The sequence below is a fragment of the Pelecanus crispus genome, chromosome Z (assembly GCF_030463565.1).
Source record: "Pelecanus crispus isolate bPelCri1 chromosome Z, bPelCri1.pri, whole genome shotgun sequence".
Lineage (NCBI taxonomy): Eukaryota > Metazoa > Chordata > Aves > Pelecaniformes > Pelecanidae > Pelecanus > Pelecanus crispus.
The window spans coordinates 61,516,668-61,532,676 of NC_134676.1; the positions used below are offsets into that span (position 1 = coordinate 61,516,668).

The window sequence follows — 16,009 nt, forward strand, 5'->3', positions numbered from 1 at the left end:
TCAAGCTGGATTTTTTTTTTTTTCCCCTGAAAGCCCATGAGGTGTGTAATCAAAGCTGGCACTGGAGCATCCTAATTACAAAACCCAGCAAGGAACTTTCACACACATTTTGTGGACTTCAGATTTCTCATTCACAGAATCTTCTTGCTGAGAAAGTAGAGATCATGAGAAAAATTCAGGAGACAGAACCCAGACTGGCAGTAAATAATTTTTCGCCTCTGCCTTTAATACCAAGATCAAATAAAGAAAAATTTACCCTGAATTTGTAACATGTCGTTCCATTTTTGTTTGAGAAAACATCCTGAATTCCGCAGAAGGAGGACTGATGGGGGGGGGGAGGGGAAATTAAGATTTATATTTTTGGTTTTTTTTATTCAGAAAAAACATGCATCCTGAAACAGAGCTGCAAAAAATAGGTCTGAAGCACTATCAGTGCTAGCTGCTTTCTGCTGAGCTGAAGTGACCATTTTCAGATCTTTTCAATCTGTGGTGAAAAGATCATTACCACGCTACTCCAGGGAAGTCAGTCCTCCTGCAAGTGAGCTCCTTTGTTATGAATATGGAACAGATGGAACCAAATCTATCTGCTCCATAGGAACAAAACCACTTACAATCTAGCTCCCTCTATTAAAGACTCTACTTAGCTCCTTTATAGCACTGGCTTTCTGTGCACTGCTGTGAGGTTTTGACTTTATAGAAAAAGGCACTTCATAAAAGCAATAGTTCTTACTCTTAAACAAAAAGCGGCCTAAGAACTGCAGAAGATGAATGCAGAGTTTAACCCGCATGGCTCCTCGGAGATATGCAAATATTCAATTACTTTTTTTTTTAAGCTAGAGAAAGGATTTTTTCTGAGGAGGAAAAATAGCCATATGTTGCAAAGACTGTGCATCAATGGCAGTGAAGTACATAGATGACAATACACTCTAATAAAGGTTGAATCTAACTATGTTATTGCAAGAAGGAATGTGGATTTTATTTGTACATTATTTGTAAGTGTGGATCAAGATGACACTTCTGCAAATAAATCTGTATCAATCTTTCAAAAATTGACTTTTTGGTAGGAGACAAAACAAAAAAAACAGAGAATTAGGTCCCCACCATGAATAAAAAAAAAAAAAAAAATTATGCATCAATTTATCTCCAAATATTGTATCTTGTAGGGCCTATTTTCTAAGAGTTTAAGAGAAACTACATCAATATTACACCAAGTAACTTTGAAAATTGAAAATATGCATAAACGGTAGCTGAAACCAATAGATTTACTTACTGACTCTGCTCATTTGCAGCAAAGTTAAGCAGTTACCTGTAGAGTATCTGCCACTTCTCTTACTGTCAGAACAACAATGAATGTTTATTCCTAGCCACACATGCACACATACACACAGATATGGTTTATATCAACTTCTCACAAAACCCCATACAACAGAAGTCAGTGGCCTCCTTTACTCACTGTTTAATATGTTAATACATTTACCGTCTGGCTGCTTTTTCAGAAGTAATTGAAAAAAGGATTTCTGTGGCAGGATGCTTTGATTCTGACTAAATCAAGTCTTCAGGCAAATCTCCCCCTGCCAGCAAAGACACAGCTTGCCTGAAGTCGTAACCTTTGCAGGCGGAAGCAAACTGGCCTTGAAACAGATCATGAAGCAGATGTTTTATGCCAAATCAGAGTCTAGGGATACACAGGCTATTGCAAATAAAACTCTTCTCCTGTCTGTTCAATCATTTCAATTCCCTGCAGTTTGAAATATGAACTTGCCAACAAATGGCCGGTGCACTATACAGAGCAGCAGGGAGAGCAAGTACCACAGATGCACTAAGGGCTGGGAAACTTTTCAGCCCAAGCCTCAGCAGTGACATATGGGAGCCACCTCCAATGGAAGGTGATGGCATTTTTAAAGAAAAGTTTCCACCAGCTCCAATTATAGAAATAGTGTGCACTTGCTTAGGGAAGAAAGAGGTTCATATAGCTGTATCCACAGATCATGGTCATCAGTGGCTCACGGCGAAGGTGGGTTTTTTTAATGATTTTTCTTTAAAATTTTCCCACCTGAGACATGACTGCTGATAAAATACCCACCCATGGGCTCACAAAAAAAATCCCATCAGCTTAATGCCATGGCTCTGCTACACAACCTATGACAAAAGCCCTACAGGAAATCCCATTGTTGAGTAGTGGAGCACCTTCATACCGGAAGAGGGTACAAGCCCTGCTCCCACCACCTCTGAGGAGCATGGCAGGACTCTGGTGGCACATGAGCAAAAGGCCAAGACAGCCCAATGCTGCAGCTCCCTCTGTTATTGGTCTCTCCATCTAGATGTTTCTGTCTGATTAAAGCATTACCTGTCTAGAGACGCACAGTTGCTCTTGAGAGCAAGCTGTTTAAAACACTAGTTAAATGTAAAAGAAACCTTGTACTTTCAAGTCAGTTTCCATCCACATCAACACTACAATGACTCTTTTATGTGTTTCTAAGCTAACAGTTGCACTTTGTGTTAAAAGGAAGGAACAGCTAACAATACTAGACTATCTTAGCCCTTGACTATGGGAGACCAGAAACGGGGCTCAAGATGGTAGGAATATTGTATTTGCACTTAAAAAACCCCCAACCAACCAAACAAAAAACCCTGGTAAAATACAAACATACCATTCAAAAGAACCTACTGACAAGCTTTCAAGATGTTTGCAATCCGCAACAGAGATCACATTTTCAGAAGAACTCAGTGCTTCATGTGCAAAGCATTTTAGAAATCTAGCCAACTATTTGGATACCTAAGTGACAGCTAAGTACTTCTAAAATTATGACTCTAATTGGGAATGCTAAGCACTTCTGACATATGGCCTGTAATATGCAATCTATTTATTTTATCTACTTTTGGACTGGGATCAAGGAAGAACAGGATTGAAGATGCATATGTGCAATTTACATAGAATAAATTACATATATTGTATCTACCCTGTGTTTAGGTGGGTGGGTTGGTGGGGTTTTTTTTTGTTTTTTGAAAATTTGTGTGTTTAGGTGCATTTCAGATCAGTCCCCTAAAGCCTAGACAGATTCCACTTAAATGTAGATACACAAAAATCAATGTCATTTTCACAGATGGCCAAGTCAAAAAAGACCTTGATTATCAAATAATCTGTGTGTACAGTTGTCAGAATTTTTTTTTTTCAGAAGTCCAGTTAAAGTGAATCAAATGAATAATTCTTAGCATTCAACGTACATACACAATCTCTATTTACTTTTCAAATCTGAAGTAAAATCAGTGGAAAATTTATGTCTATAAATAAAAACACTGTTTCTTCATGAAATGGCAAGAAAAAAACCTTACTGCTACTTTTAGTCCGTCCCTGTCCGCCCCCCCCCCCCCCCCCCCCCCCCCCCCAGCTACTATTTCAGGGTCTTCTTTCTTCAGCCTAAAATAAATGCTGAAGAGCTAGGGCAATTTCATGGGACTTTCTGTGGCTGTTTTATTTGTGTGGCTTTCATTGCTGACTTCTTTGTAGAATGCACATATGCTTATAATTTCACATCACATTTATAAGGGTGGAGTGCAGATTTACATGTACATATTAGCACACAGAATACCATATACCGTTCACAAGCACTCTGTGGAACAGCATACATCCTCATGAAAATCCAGCTGTAGTCACACAAGTACCAAAAGCATAACTTTAATTTACATTTCTAAAGCAGAATGTTCCTCATCTTCATAGTCGATACAGCTCTGAAAATTTTCTCTTCCTTTTCTGCCTACAACTTAGATATGGCACCAGGTTCCCCAAGAGATTTATTTTTGGCTTAGAACTTCACTCAAAAAAGTCTCTAGTTCACTAAAATGAGAAAGTCCTAGGCAGAAATATATCTTGTCAGCTAGGTTAGCATATTAAGAAGTATTCTCCCTAGATAGTCCTTTTTAAGAGCTTTTCCCAAGCTAACTCTTAATGTACATCTTCTAGACCTGTGTAAAATCTAGAACAGATTATTGGATTTTCAGATTATCCCATAGTTTGGCTAGAAGCAATGCTATTGTTTCTGATGAGAACAAGCAGCTGGTGTGTCTGAGCAGAAAGCGGTTCAAGGGTCTGAGCGTGCAAAGCGCCCTCAAATCACCCCTTACAGCAAACGCCATGCATTACACAGAATTAGGTGCCAGGTAACTGCAAAGCTACTGGAAAAGGCAGTTTCTCCCTCACTTAAGAAGGCAGCAATAGCACAGCATGATACAGTTTGGAGAACTCCAGTGAAAGCGAACATGTTATGTTGGTGGCAAACTTTCTGAAAAGTGGACATCCTTATGGAAGCTGGAGCGCATTTGTAGAGAATGGCTCCTTCTGCCATTTTCTTCAACAGGAGAGATTTCAGTGGGAATGTTTCTCCTCTAATGCACACCCATTACCACATTAGTTACCAGGAAGAAGGGAAGAGGAACTAAGCACAGCAGGGAAGTAAAGTTAAAGAGACAATAGTCACACCTCTACCCTGAAGTATACCAAGCAGTCCCCTATCTAAACTAGGGCTGAATTTATCTTTAACCTCATTTTCATTTTGGAAAGCATAAGCGATGCCTAGTGATAACAGCATGATTACGTCACATCAAGGACAAGAAAGAACAAGTGGTCAGCTCAGCTTATAGGGGAGAATGATAATCTAGTGAAAGTATAATACAATGCCCAAGAGGCACTTCACTGGCATTTTATGTTATAAACATCTTATCTTTCAGTGGAGTTAAAATTATGTATATTTTTAGTCTGACAAAATTAGCATTTTTATAATCACAGTAGCTAAAGCCTTTAACACAAAAAGATTATTTATCAAAGATTTAACCAATATGTGACTTTGATATTTTTTATATATACGTGTATATATACGCACATATAAGAGCATACAATCCATACACACATAGCTGCTAAATAAATACATGACAAATATAGGAAGAAAGGTCAGTCAGTAGAGAAGAAAACACTGTTACAAATATTTTGTCATTTGTGAAAGAACAGTACCACTAAGCCAACACTCAGCCTTAGTCAAAAAAAATAGTAATAGATCCTTCACTAAATAGATTCAGACATGCTTACATTCAGCCATGGATATTATCAAGTTCTCAGACCCCACTGAATTCATCAGCCACCCCATATTAATTCTGGGAAAAGAGAGGGCACATTAACTCCGTGTCACAGGAGTTCCAAAACCTCCATGAAACAGAATTACCCCTGTGCAAATCTCTTAAGTTTGGTGCTGAACAGAACCCTTCCCTATTACAGTTTGAGTATTAGCCATGGTAAGTTTCTCAGGGGAATAACACTACCTCTACTGATTTTATCATACCCTTTTCTTGTGAAATATTTCACTGAAAATAATTGCAACCTAATGATGCTTCAGAGGAGTCTCTATGCGAGAGAAAGAAATAATAGCAAGAAATGTTATGTTTGAGACTATACTTTCTTTTCACAGGATCCTTAGACATCCAATGGGAACTGCCAGAGCCACCAATCAATTAATTTTCTAATCTCTCTGTAATGAGTTTTTTTCTCCTTCAACCCTTGTTTGTCTCCTTTGTAGCAAATAGCTGATTTTTCACTTGTGTTTTGAGTTCCTTCATTTTATACCATCCTAAAACACAAAAATGGAAGAAAAAAAGGGAGCTAGCCATAACAGAACAAAATACAGCATGTCTATTCTTTAATTCCTTGGAACATGATAAGCTCAAAAAGTAGTATGCTAGGAAATTGATTTTGTCTGTCCAAAACACATGAAAGTGTGAAGGTCATGTTGGCAGTCTGCCCTGCACTGCTGCTAAACCCTGCAATACTCATTTTGACCTCTTTCTTATCATTCTAGTCATTTCTTCACACCCTGTACCGAGTTCATGGACTGCTCTTACAGTATTCCACAGAATACTTGCAGATGCACAAGAATATGAAGTGGTCACCTGTACTGCTTTTTCCTGGAGATCTAAATAGGGCACAAGAAGCCATCTTGAGGAAAAAACAAAAGCATGATGCGGGCAAAGGAAGAAGAAAACATGAAGACAAAATGAACCAAAATGTGCTAAACCAGCAGCTAGATAGACATCTCACTTCTCCTATTGGAAATCTGGAGTTGCTAAAAAATTATGCGATGTGGGCCTGGTTTGTTTTTTAATCTCATTCTGCTTTGTTGATTAACCTGTTTCTGCTCTTAAAATGAATTACACCGTCTTGTGTCTCCACTGTATAATTTTATCAAGGAGGTGACAAATCATGCTGGCAGTGACGGTCCGCGCTGAAGTGGAATGTATAGTAAAATACAGTTTTCCTCAAGTGAATTGCTGAAACCGTTAATCTTTATCTAAATGCCCATAATAACTGTTTTGTTCTCTGTGGCAGTTGGGAGAAAAAAATGTCTTCCAGAAAGCATTTTGGCAGCCAATCCGCTTGTTAATAAAACCTGGAGAAACATTTGTGATTAATATAAATTACTAATTCCACTTTTAATGCCTAAACGTGACAGTGACTAATTCACACAGTTTTGCTTGAGCTGCCACTGAGTATTTCAAGTGGGACTGCGAACAAAAACTGCTGTTGCACTGGTGTATGTTTCTAAGCAAAGCTACCACAGGTGCAATGCTACAGATGAGGAACCCTATCTCTGGCAATAATTTCTAACCATACTGGCTGATCACTCTGCTTGGGCCCGGGGGAAAGGGTCAGCAGTGAAAGCTACCTAACACCTTCCTAACACCTAACTTGGAAGTTGCACATTTCGTACAGACATGGGACCCAGTTACAACAAACTGCGAGGCTGTGAGGTGGCTGTTGCTTCTGCTACCTAGTTAGCAGCATTTTTTAGTGCTACAACGGGAGACAGCTAAACTCCTCCCAATTTAGGTTTGAAACTCAGTACTGCAGCAAAGTGTGTGGGCTGGGATGTGGGCGCTTCGCAGCACACCACTGAACAGCTGTCAAGGAGATGCTTCATTCCGTAGAGGCAGTCTTGTGATCACACAGATTACTCCACTGAGACCCAGGTAAGAGATACAGCGTGATCAATGGTGAAAAAATAAATAATATCTGTATTTCAAGGCTTCAGACAACTGGTTCAACAACTAATATCTTTGTCTTGTTATAGACATACTTTAAGTGTATTCTTACACATGATTATTAATTTGAAACTTCAGTAGCATTATAATTTGCCTGCTTATATTCAGCTGCTAATAAAATAATTTTAGAAGTCTTGTGAAATACAAGAAAACTTGAGAAAAGAAATTGCTGAACAACAATCTACCCCTGTCGGTAGCTCATGCCTGAACTACACAACACTGTCATCATCCTCACTGGAACATACCTTTATCTCTGAACAGATGCTTTGCTTCTGCACCTCTCTGAGAAAGAAACACATTTTCTACCTTGCTGATGTGCCTACAGAGATTTTTGACTATGCCATTCCTCCCTTCTACTTCTTGATGCTGTTTACAGAAAGGACCTAAGGAAGTCAGATCCCACCTCCATGAAGCACCAATGGGAACTGCACATATCACTCCATTCTCCTGGGGAAAAACAAGTTCATGACTTTTCTGTGTGTCACCAGCCAGAAGCAGAGAGGTGTTAATACTAAGCCCTCTTCAAGAGGAGAGGTTGCATTCTTTTACAATCCCCAGGATGCTGAAGAAAGACACAACATCTTTTTCAGCCTAAGGCTACTTTATTTCTGCTCAAGATTGCTCAGGTAGAAATACATTCGCATGTGTACAGACAGCAAGCGCTGCTGCAGCTGCTGCTAGGGACCCTGACTTCATTCCCGATACAAGGCTCTATGCTGTAGGATAGTGCATTCTTCAGTGCCTCACAGCTGAACGTCTTCTGCAAAACCCTAAAATATTACAAAGTAGTCCACATGTAATTTTTAATGATACAGGCATCAAGATACAGGAAGATGACCCAGCATTACTAAAAGCAGATGTGTCAAAAAACATGTAAGAAGAAATCTAAGCTCATTTCTTCACAATATCCCCACCTACAACTCTTAAAACATAATGCACATTAAGCCGTTCTGGTGTATTTTTCCCTGAACACGTTTTGAATGCCACTATGACTCAATTGTCAGGGCTCTTTAAATTGATTAATATACTGCCATTCCGATTATCCCTCAAATAATTAAGATCATTTCACCCCCAGAAGATCAGCAACAGCAACGTTATTCCCCATATCCATCATCAGGAGCCTGGTTACTTTTGTGCATAGAGGTATGGCACAAGTGAGATTCTGATACACCTTCAAGCCATTCTTAATTCCCTAGAGCAGTGCTGTACCTAGCTGGCTGTACCACTTGATACTTTAAATATTAAATACCCATGATGTAAAAGGGAAGCCATGGAGATTTTAGAGGCAGTAAAAATCTCATTTGGCCAATAATGTAGATCTGAGGATGACCTACTGCTTTCCTGAGGGAAAGTGGAAACATTTGGAATTCTGAAAAGATTCTTCTGTAATTTTTCAGAATAAAGCACTTCTATGCATTTCTGAATACTCTGTGAAAAATCTTATTCTACATGATTTATATGGACTTGCCAAGAATCTTGGACATAGGAGCATTAACTGCACTTGCTATTTTGAGCCCAGAGTCTTGGCCACTTTGTCTGAATAGTATGCATTACTGCAGAACAAAAAGAAAAAGTTATTGAGAATTCCATAACATTCTCCTATTTTACAACCTCCTCTAATATCAGAGGGTTAGGTGGCTTAGAAACAAATTTGCTTCTTTTCAATCCAAGTATTTATGAAAATATAGAGTTGAATGATGAATATTAACTTATGACACAAGATCATCAGCCAATTGCTCAGCATGTGGAAGCATTTTTTCATTGAAGGAGTTTGGTTTTGGTCTATTGGTTGCAGGCACGCATACATACTCAGCTTGTATCATGACACACAGACAGTATCAGCAGAGAAAGTGCTGCCTTGGTGAGTTAGTCTGAGGAACAACAGGGAGACTAACATACTGATGACATGAAGGCAATGAAGTACAACACTGTTATTCCAAATGTCACTGCTACGTTATTTCCATTTCTGTTGGCATCTGCTCCATGTTACAAAACGCATACTTCCAATACAACAGCTCATTAAACAGGTTTCAGTTTGCTCAGAAATCAAATTAGAACACTGTTACAGAGTGATAAGTCCTCAGATAATTATTAATAATACTCTCCACTTCTATGAGTTCTTTCATCCAAGGAATCTACATGCTTCACCTTATTAATCTCATAACATCCCAGTGAAGTACCACTGCAAAGACCCTCACCCACCACTGAAGTGCAGCCAACTCTGAGATGTTAAGCTGTAGCTGCTAAACATCAAAACCGATTTAAAGCAAGGGATGATGAATGGTCCATCAGGATTTAAAGGGCTGTGTGCAATTCAATCAATTACACTTCCAGCAGAATACGGGAATTTAAATACTTCCTTTTAAGAAAGTTGCAATGGGATTTTTACAAGAATGAGAAATGTTAAAAATCACAGTAATCCATAGCCAACAGTATGGAATATTTGATCACCATTTCCCTTAAGGCAGGTGTGTCACATATGGCCTTACCAAGTTCCTAATGTTCCTTGGAGGTCTTTTATTCAAGGTCTAAGCAATCTATCTTTTTAATGTTTGTGATTTGATGATCACATAACAACATTCAATACATGCATTATTTTCCTACAAAATGAACCGGCCTTCATTGAGCATGTTAGATGAGAAATTAAAAAAGACAAAGGAAAGAAAACCCCGACCCTCATCCTTTCTGTCTGTGGACACTCCCTCATTTTTCTAATGTCCAAAATCAGTACTTCAATAGAAAGCAACACAAGTCACTGGTCTTCCTGCAGCAGTGAAGACCTTATACAGTATGCTCATGAGACAGCTTTCAAAGTTGCAGATATATATCCTCCCCTCTTATATTTCTGCTGCTATGGGGATCTTAATGGCACTTGAATTTTTGAAGCACATGAATCCAAACCGTCTTCCTTCAACTTGTTATCTGAAAGATATTCATTCCCTTTGAAAAACTCAAACAACAGAGGCCAGCACTTCCATGGGTTCTCTCTTCATTTTCTTATATGGATTTCTCCTGAGTCCCGAATTATTCAACAGCTTTTAACGCTCCCTTTGAGGATTCTAAGAACACTACCAACATCAAAATCTATTAGACACTGGTGATTGTTTCTGCTTTCTTTTTAGGAGGACCAGCACTTATTTCTTCTGATGCTTTCTAACAGAAACCAGTCCTTTAATCTACACACTAAGCTAAGCATGAATTCCCTTTTAAAGGTCACCTTCCTTGTCTGTCTAATGTTATCACACAAAAATATTTTTTAAAGTACACATTTATCAAACCCTTTCAATTGCTTTGATTTCATTCAGAACATCTCAAGTGACTCTGGTAAACCAGATATCAAAGCAGGATTCGTAGTAGAGTGGCATGTCTGAGCCCACTGCTGTCAAAGTAGCATCAGTGTTTATGCTGATCAGATCTTGATTGAAAGGTTAATGGGGGACCTGGCAATAAACAATGTTTCCCCAAAAGAAAAGTATAATTAACACACTAAAAATATTTGTAACTCTCTCAGCATCCTTTAATAACGTTCTTTAGGTAACCTTCATTTTTTAGCTTTTGCTGCGAACCAAGATGTCAGGATAGTTCCAAAAGGGATCTTCTGACCTTGTGTCTTCAAAAAGCAACGAGAAAACAAACACCAGCAGTACCTGCATTAACTAACACCTGTCAAATTTGAGACAGATGGCCTTTTTTCACTTGCTGAAATATGAATCCAGTCTGCACTTTCAAAGCAAAGTATCTGCTACTGAAGTCAACCATTTCCACAAGTAGAAACAGTTTTTAATAAAAGTTTAGCCTACAGAGTAAATATGGTGACTCTACTGCCTCCAGTATAAGCCCAGTATGGCATGACAAGACTTACCATCAATCTGCTCTACTCATTTCTCTAGAGGTCGCACAACTTTCTAAAGCTAAAGTCCAAACTTTGCCCTAAGCCAAATCTTTGAGTCCCAGTATTGACAGATTCAAGGGGGAAAAAATATCCAAACCAGGCCTTTTACAGCATATAAGTTATGGATATGAGGGAAAACCCCCACCCAAATAGGGGTTTCGCTGAAAGATCTTCTCATATAATTGCATGCAGTGTTCAGTGGAAAAAGCAAAATAATCTATTTTCATGTATGCATAGTCTTATTTTGTCCTACAGAAAAAGATAGCATGGGTACTGGTCAAGAAGCCAAACAGAGATTTAACCAAGGACTTTGTGAGACAGGTAGCATTAGAAGTATACAAAATGACTAACTGCCTGAACAAGCAGATACACAAGATGCACAATGGGTGATTGCAAGAGATGTCCAGTCTTTACTGTAACCACAAATGGAAGAAGAGAAACTCCCAGAAATACAGAGTATTGCCATTAAAATGGAAACTAATTTCTTCCCCACAACTGTAAGGACACTCTGAAGAAGAATCAGTATTAGGTGCATTGGTGAACATCAAGGAGCAATTCTCTTTTACATAAAGGGAACTTAAAAATCAGGCTGACAGTGTCTTTACATTTACATTGGTAAATGCATAGCTAAAATGTCCACTGTGTTTTCTTTGAATTTCCAAGATGTTATAATTTGCCACTTATACCAAGGTCAGTTTGCTAGTTAAGAGATTTGTCTTTACTGGTATGACTGCTTGCACAGAAACCATATATTCTAAGTGTTGCATGAAAAAAATAATAAAAAAGAAGTTTTAAAAAAAAAGTTTTTAAAAAAAGTGTTTCTAGAGTATTACTAGTTATCTAGTAATAGTAATCTAGTAATAGTTATCCCCAGCTGGGATACAATAACAAAAATAACAGCTGACTTCCTCAAAAAAAGTAACTTAACCATTAGCCAAACTGTCTACAGTAACCCTTAGTTGATTCTAATACTCTCCAGGATGCAACAGAGTAGTCACACTGGTTTCTTCTACATTATCTCCTTTTCCAGCAGGAATTTCCTCAAATAAGTCAGAGTCAAAACTTGATAAATACTATACTTATGCCCTCAGAGAGCACCTCCTACCAGCAGACCTACAGTCAGTGGTATAAACTACTGCTCTGACAACATCAGCTGGTTCTGAAAAAGTGGGATTTCCAGGTCCATAACAGGATGAAAAAAGAGAGAGAATTGTAGTTTTTTGGGGGGGACTCACATTTACCTTTTCTGATAGGTCAAGATTACAGTTCACAGTCTTTCTGTTTTGTGCTCCCATTACATCAAACTAAACGTCTGGCAAATGTGCAGAGATCCCTAAATCAAATAATCATCTTACAGTGAGTTGTGCCTGTTCATGCAAAACATTGATATCCACCAATATTAAGCTGGTGCTTGAGCAAGAGCAATGAGCTCTGTGGCTGTTTAATACCATTCTTTGAGCACATGAAAAATACAAAGTAACTGTTAATAAACTACAGTGTAAAGATTTCTCAGTAGTTTTCTCCCGTATAATATCACAGGCTATTCAACCTTGCCTCTACAAAGTCCCTTTTTTAATTCTTGCTATCACAAAGCCGATCCTAAAATAGTAATAGCCAAGCTGGCAATCTGGGAAGCTATTCCAGGTTCTTAGTCATGTGAAGCTTTTGTTAGGTCTGTGTTAATTTCCATAAAATGTGGACAGTGCCCTTCCTATGCTAACTGCTGATTTTTATAAGGATATGTACAGTTCCTCCCTGTGAGTTAGACTTTTAAACTCTTGTCAAAAATTCTTCATTAATAACCAAAAATCCTCACCGTGACCACTCTTGGTGGTGGTGGTGTTTCGTGTCCTCCCGTCTCCAGAAATTCAGTGGCTAGGCCACCTGGAGTACAGGTGGAGTGCATACAGGTTCTACCGCAAGCATCTCAGGTGGAAAGGAGGGAACAGGAACAAGGTAACTTGGTGATAATTATTTTAAAATATGCTTACAACTTTGAGACTAAAAGCCAGTAACCGTCCTCCAAAATTATGAAAATTGGAATTGCACAGGACAGAGAAACTGCTAGAGGATTGCAGGAGAGACTCAAGAAAAATAATAGCACAAACACACACTCAACACTTAAACACACACTCACAAAACATGGCAGAAGGGAGAAAAGATAGTAAGTTCAGCTTAACTGTCATCAGAGACTGTTATTCCTCAGCAAGAGTTCAGCTAGAAACCTTATTAATAAGATAAACTAACTACCTAATTAATAGGCAAAAGTAAGACAAAAAGAAGTGGACATATTATAAACACTTTTTTCTACTACTGTTTTTTCCTGAAGATCTTTTGTATCAGAGAAGCCTCAAGAGGTATGCAGATGGTTGCAGAGAGATGGTCCAGCTACCTGGCAGCTGTTAGAGAAAAACAACAGCAGGATTCAAACAGTTCCACAGTTTTTGGAACATGGTGAGGACAACCTCCAGTTACAGAGATGAAACAAGAACAGAAGAGAGACAATTTTATATTCAAAATTGTGATAATCACAAGTTCTCCTATAGAAGCAGCAACTAAGACCACCAAGGTGGAATGTCATTTGAATAAAAGCCCTCAGGAGGCAAGAGTCAGAAATTTCAAGAAAAGAAGGAATTAGTGCAGAGAAACAAGGATGATGGGGAACAAAGGCAAACATTAAGAAAATCAAGGGAATAGGTAATAGCAGGTTCCCTGGGAATATATTCTATGAGGAAAAGGAGTACAGGAGAGCTGGATGTTATTAAGAAGAAGTGTATGTACAACTGTAAGTACACCTTTACAAACTCAGTTTCTTAATTTAATCACAAATTTAAGAATGATTAAAAATATTATTTATGATCATAATTAAATTCAAATTGTAAAAGCATACTATCCCAGTGTGGTCAGGAGCAATATGGTCACAACAAAAGCTTCCTGAACTGACAATCAGAAGCTTCATGCACATAAATGGTGACAACAAAGATACAGTGCTAATGACACACCATTAAAGGTGATACAAAGAAACAGCATACGTATTCTGAAATAAAATCAGGAAGACAAGTGCATGAGATAAAACTCAGGAGAAACAGTAACAAAAAACGTTACACAAATAAACCACAGGTAAGCAAACAGGATTTTTAAAAGATGAAAGGAGCTCTTTTCTCAATAAGAATGGAAAAAGAACCCCTTAAGTTATGTTTAGGTACATTACACGTAATGCCTGCTAACTGCTAGCAAAAACCTTCAAGATACTGCAGAGAACAGGACAGCAGCAAGAGGACTGTGAAAGAGCAAACCTACCTGGTCTTTCTAGCAAAAAGGTATAAGCACATATAAATGACAATATTAACAGTGATCAAATAACTAAATAAATTATACGTACAAAATCTTGGAAGATGATAAAAATAGCATAGATTTCTTAAGGATAAATCATGTCAAATACTGAATTCTTTGATGGAATAACTGGACTGATTGCTCAGAGAAAAGCATGTGCTACAGCTTAATATTAGTACAACTTCTGCCACTACACCAATGACACATTGCTTTCAAGAAAGGAGCTATGTGGTCTAGCTTAAATTGACACAGGAGCTTGGTTCGGAAACTGCCGTCAGGATTCTGCAGTAATCTGTATCAGTCTGGTTCTAATCATGTCTTCACTTCTTTATTTCAACAATTCTGATGTATATTTGCTGAGTTGTTATGGGTATTTTTTTCAATACTTAGCACATTAATAGAAATAAAACACTTTAAGTAACGAAAATGATACCTTCATTTTGAATTATATAATTATTTAACATTATACATTTTAGGATCTTTTTTTTACCTTTCCTTGCTTTTGTGTTCATGTCCCCTTGCGCAGTACCCAATCTTAACCTGCATTTAATTGTTAACTTAGCGTACAGTGCTTCCCTGTAACTGCTGCAATGCCAACCTTGTTACTGTCCTCAGCAGAGTAAGGGATGAAGGCAAGAAATACTTAAACTAGAGAAAAGGAGGAAAAACGCTTTTGTGTCTCTGAAACATGTCTAAAAATTTAATTTCAGTGAATACCGGGCCAATAAGCTACTAGTAAATGAACACCTCTTTGCTGTTAATTTTTTGCTATTTTACCTTTCATAAGAAAAAAATAATTCCATCTAAATGCAGTTGAATATCATAAAGCTTTTCATATTTCAAAGCACTTTGGAACAATTATTTTGAAGGGAGCCCTTGACAGTTAAATGACTCAGTTAAATGAATGTTATAGAAGATACATAATAATTTTTAGTGAAATATTGAATTTAACCACAAATGAGGAAAAACAGGCATAAGCAACCTGGGTGTATTTGAATAGCAATGCCTTGCTTGGGAGTTCAATGGATTTTGTATATTCTAACAATGAAGCCATTGGCTAGACAGACCAAGCTGACATTTCTCATATTTTTTTTTCCTTCACTTTCATGCTTGGTTTTCACCTTTATTAAACATTTTTCTTTCTTTCTTTTTTAAAATTTAGAAAACCAATTTTTTTTTGGTTTTTTTTTTTATGCTTGCAGCTACTGATGCCATCCCTGTGCTATGTTTTATTGTGACCATGTAATGCTAAAGACTGCATTCCTTAGCTAAGTATTCTCGCTTGTTTTACTGATGATGGTCAGGTACTGAATTAAAAAAACAAAACAAAACAAAACCAAACCAAACAAACAAAAAACCCCATCAAAAAAATCCAGTATTCCCGGGGAGCCAGATACCAGAGTTTTGAATGACACAAAACTCCTGTTGAAGTTATTGGGAACCTTTTGTGAGAGACACGACTAGGACTGGGCCTACACAGTACAGATTTATTTATCCTAGAACATTATCCACTTAACTCTGATATGTCTAACATCATTTCTCATGACCATATTAAAAAACAATTTTAAATAACATTACTGTTTGCTTTTTAAAATTATTTTTACTATTATTATTAGTACTGTGCTTCAGCACAAGAACAATTAACTGTTGTTCTGATGCTGAACCACCACTCAATAGAGGTTTTTATTTGCTGGAAGAGAA

At 37.7% G+C, this 16,009-nt stretch overlaps 1 protein-coding gene across 2 annotated transcripts in view; it reads right to left on the minus strand.

Moving 5' to 3' along the window:
• EFNA5 (ephrin A5) overlaps positions 1-16,009 on the minus strand; it is a 209,181-nt gene that overhangs the window by 18,009 nt on the left and 175,163 nt on the right. The gene's annotated exons all lie outside the window — the stretch shown is intronic.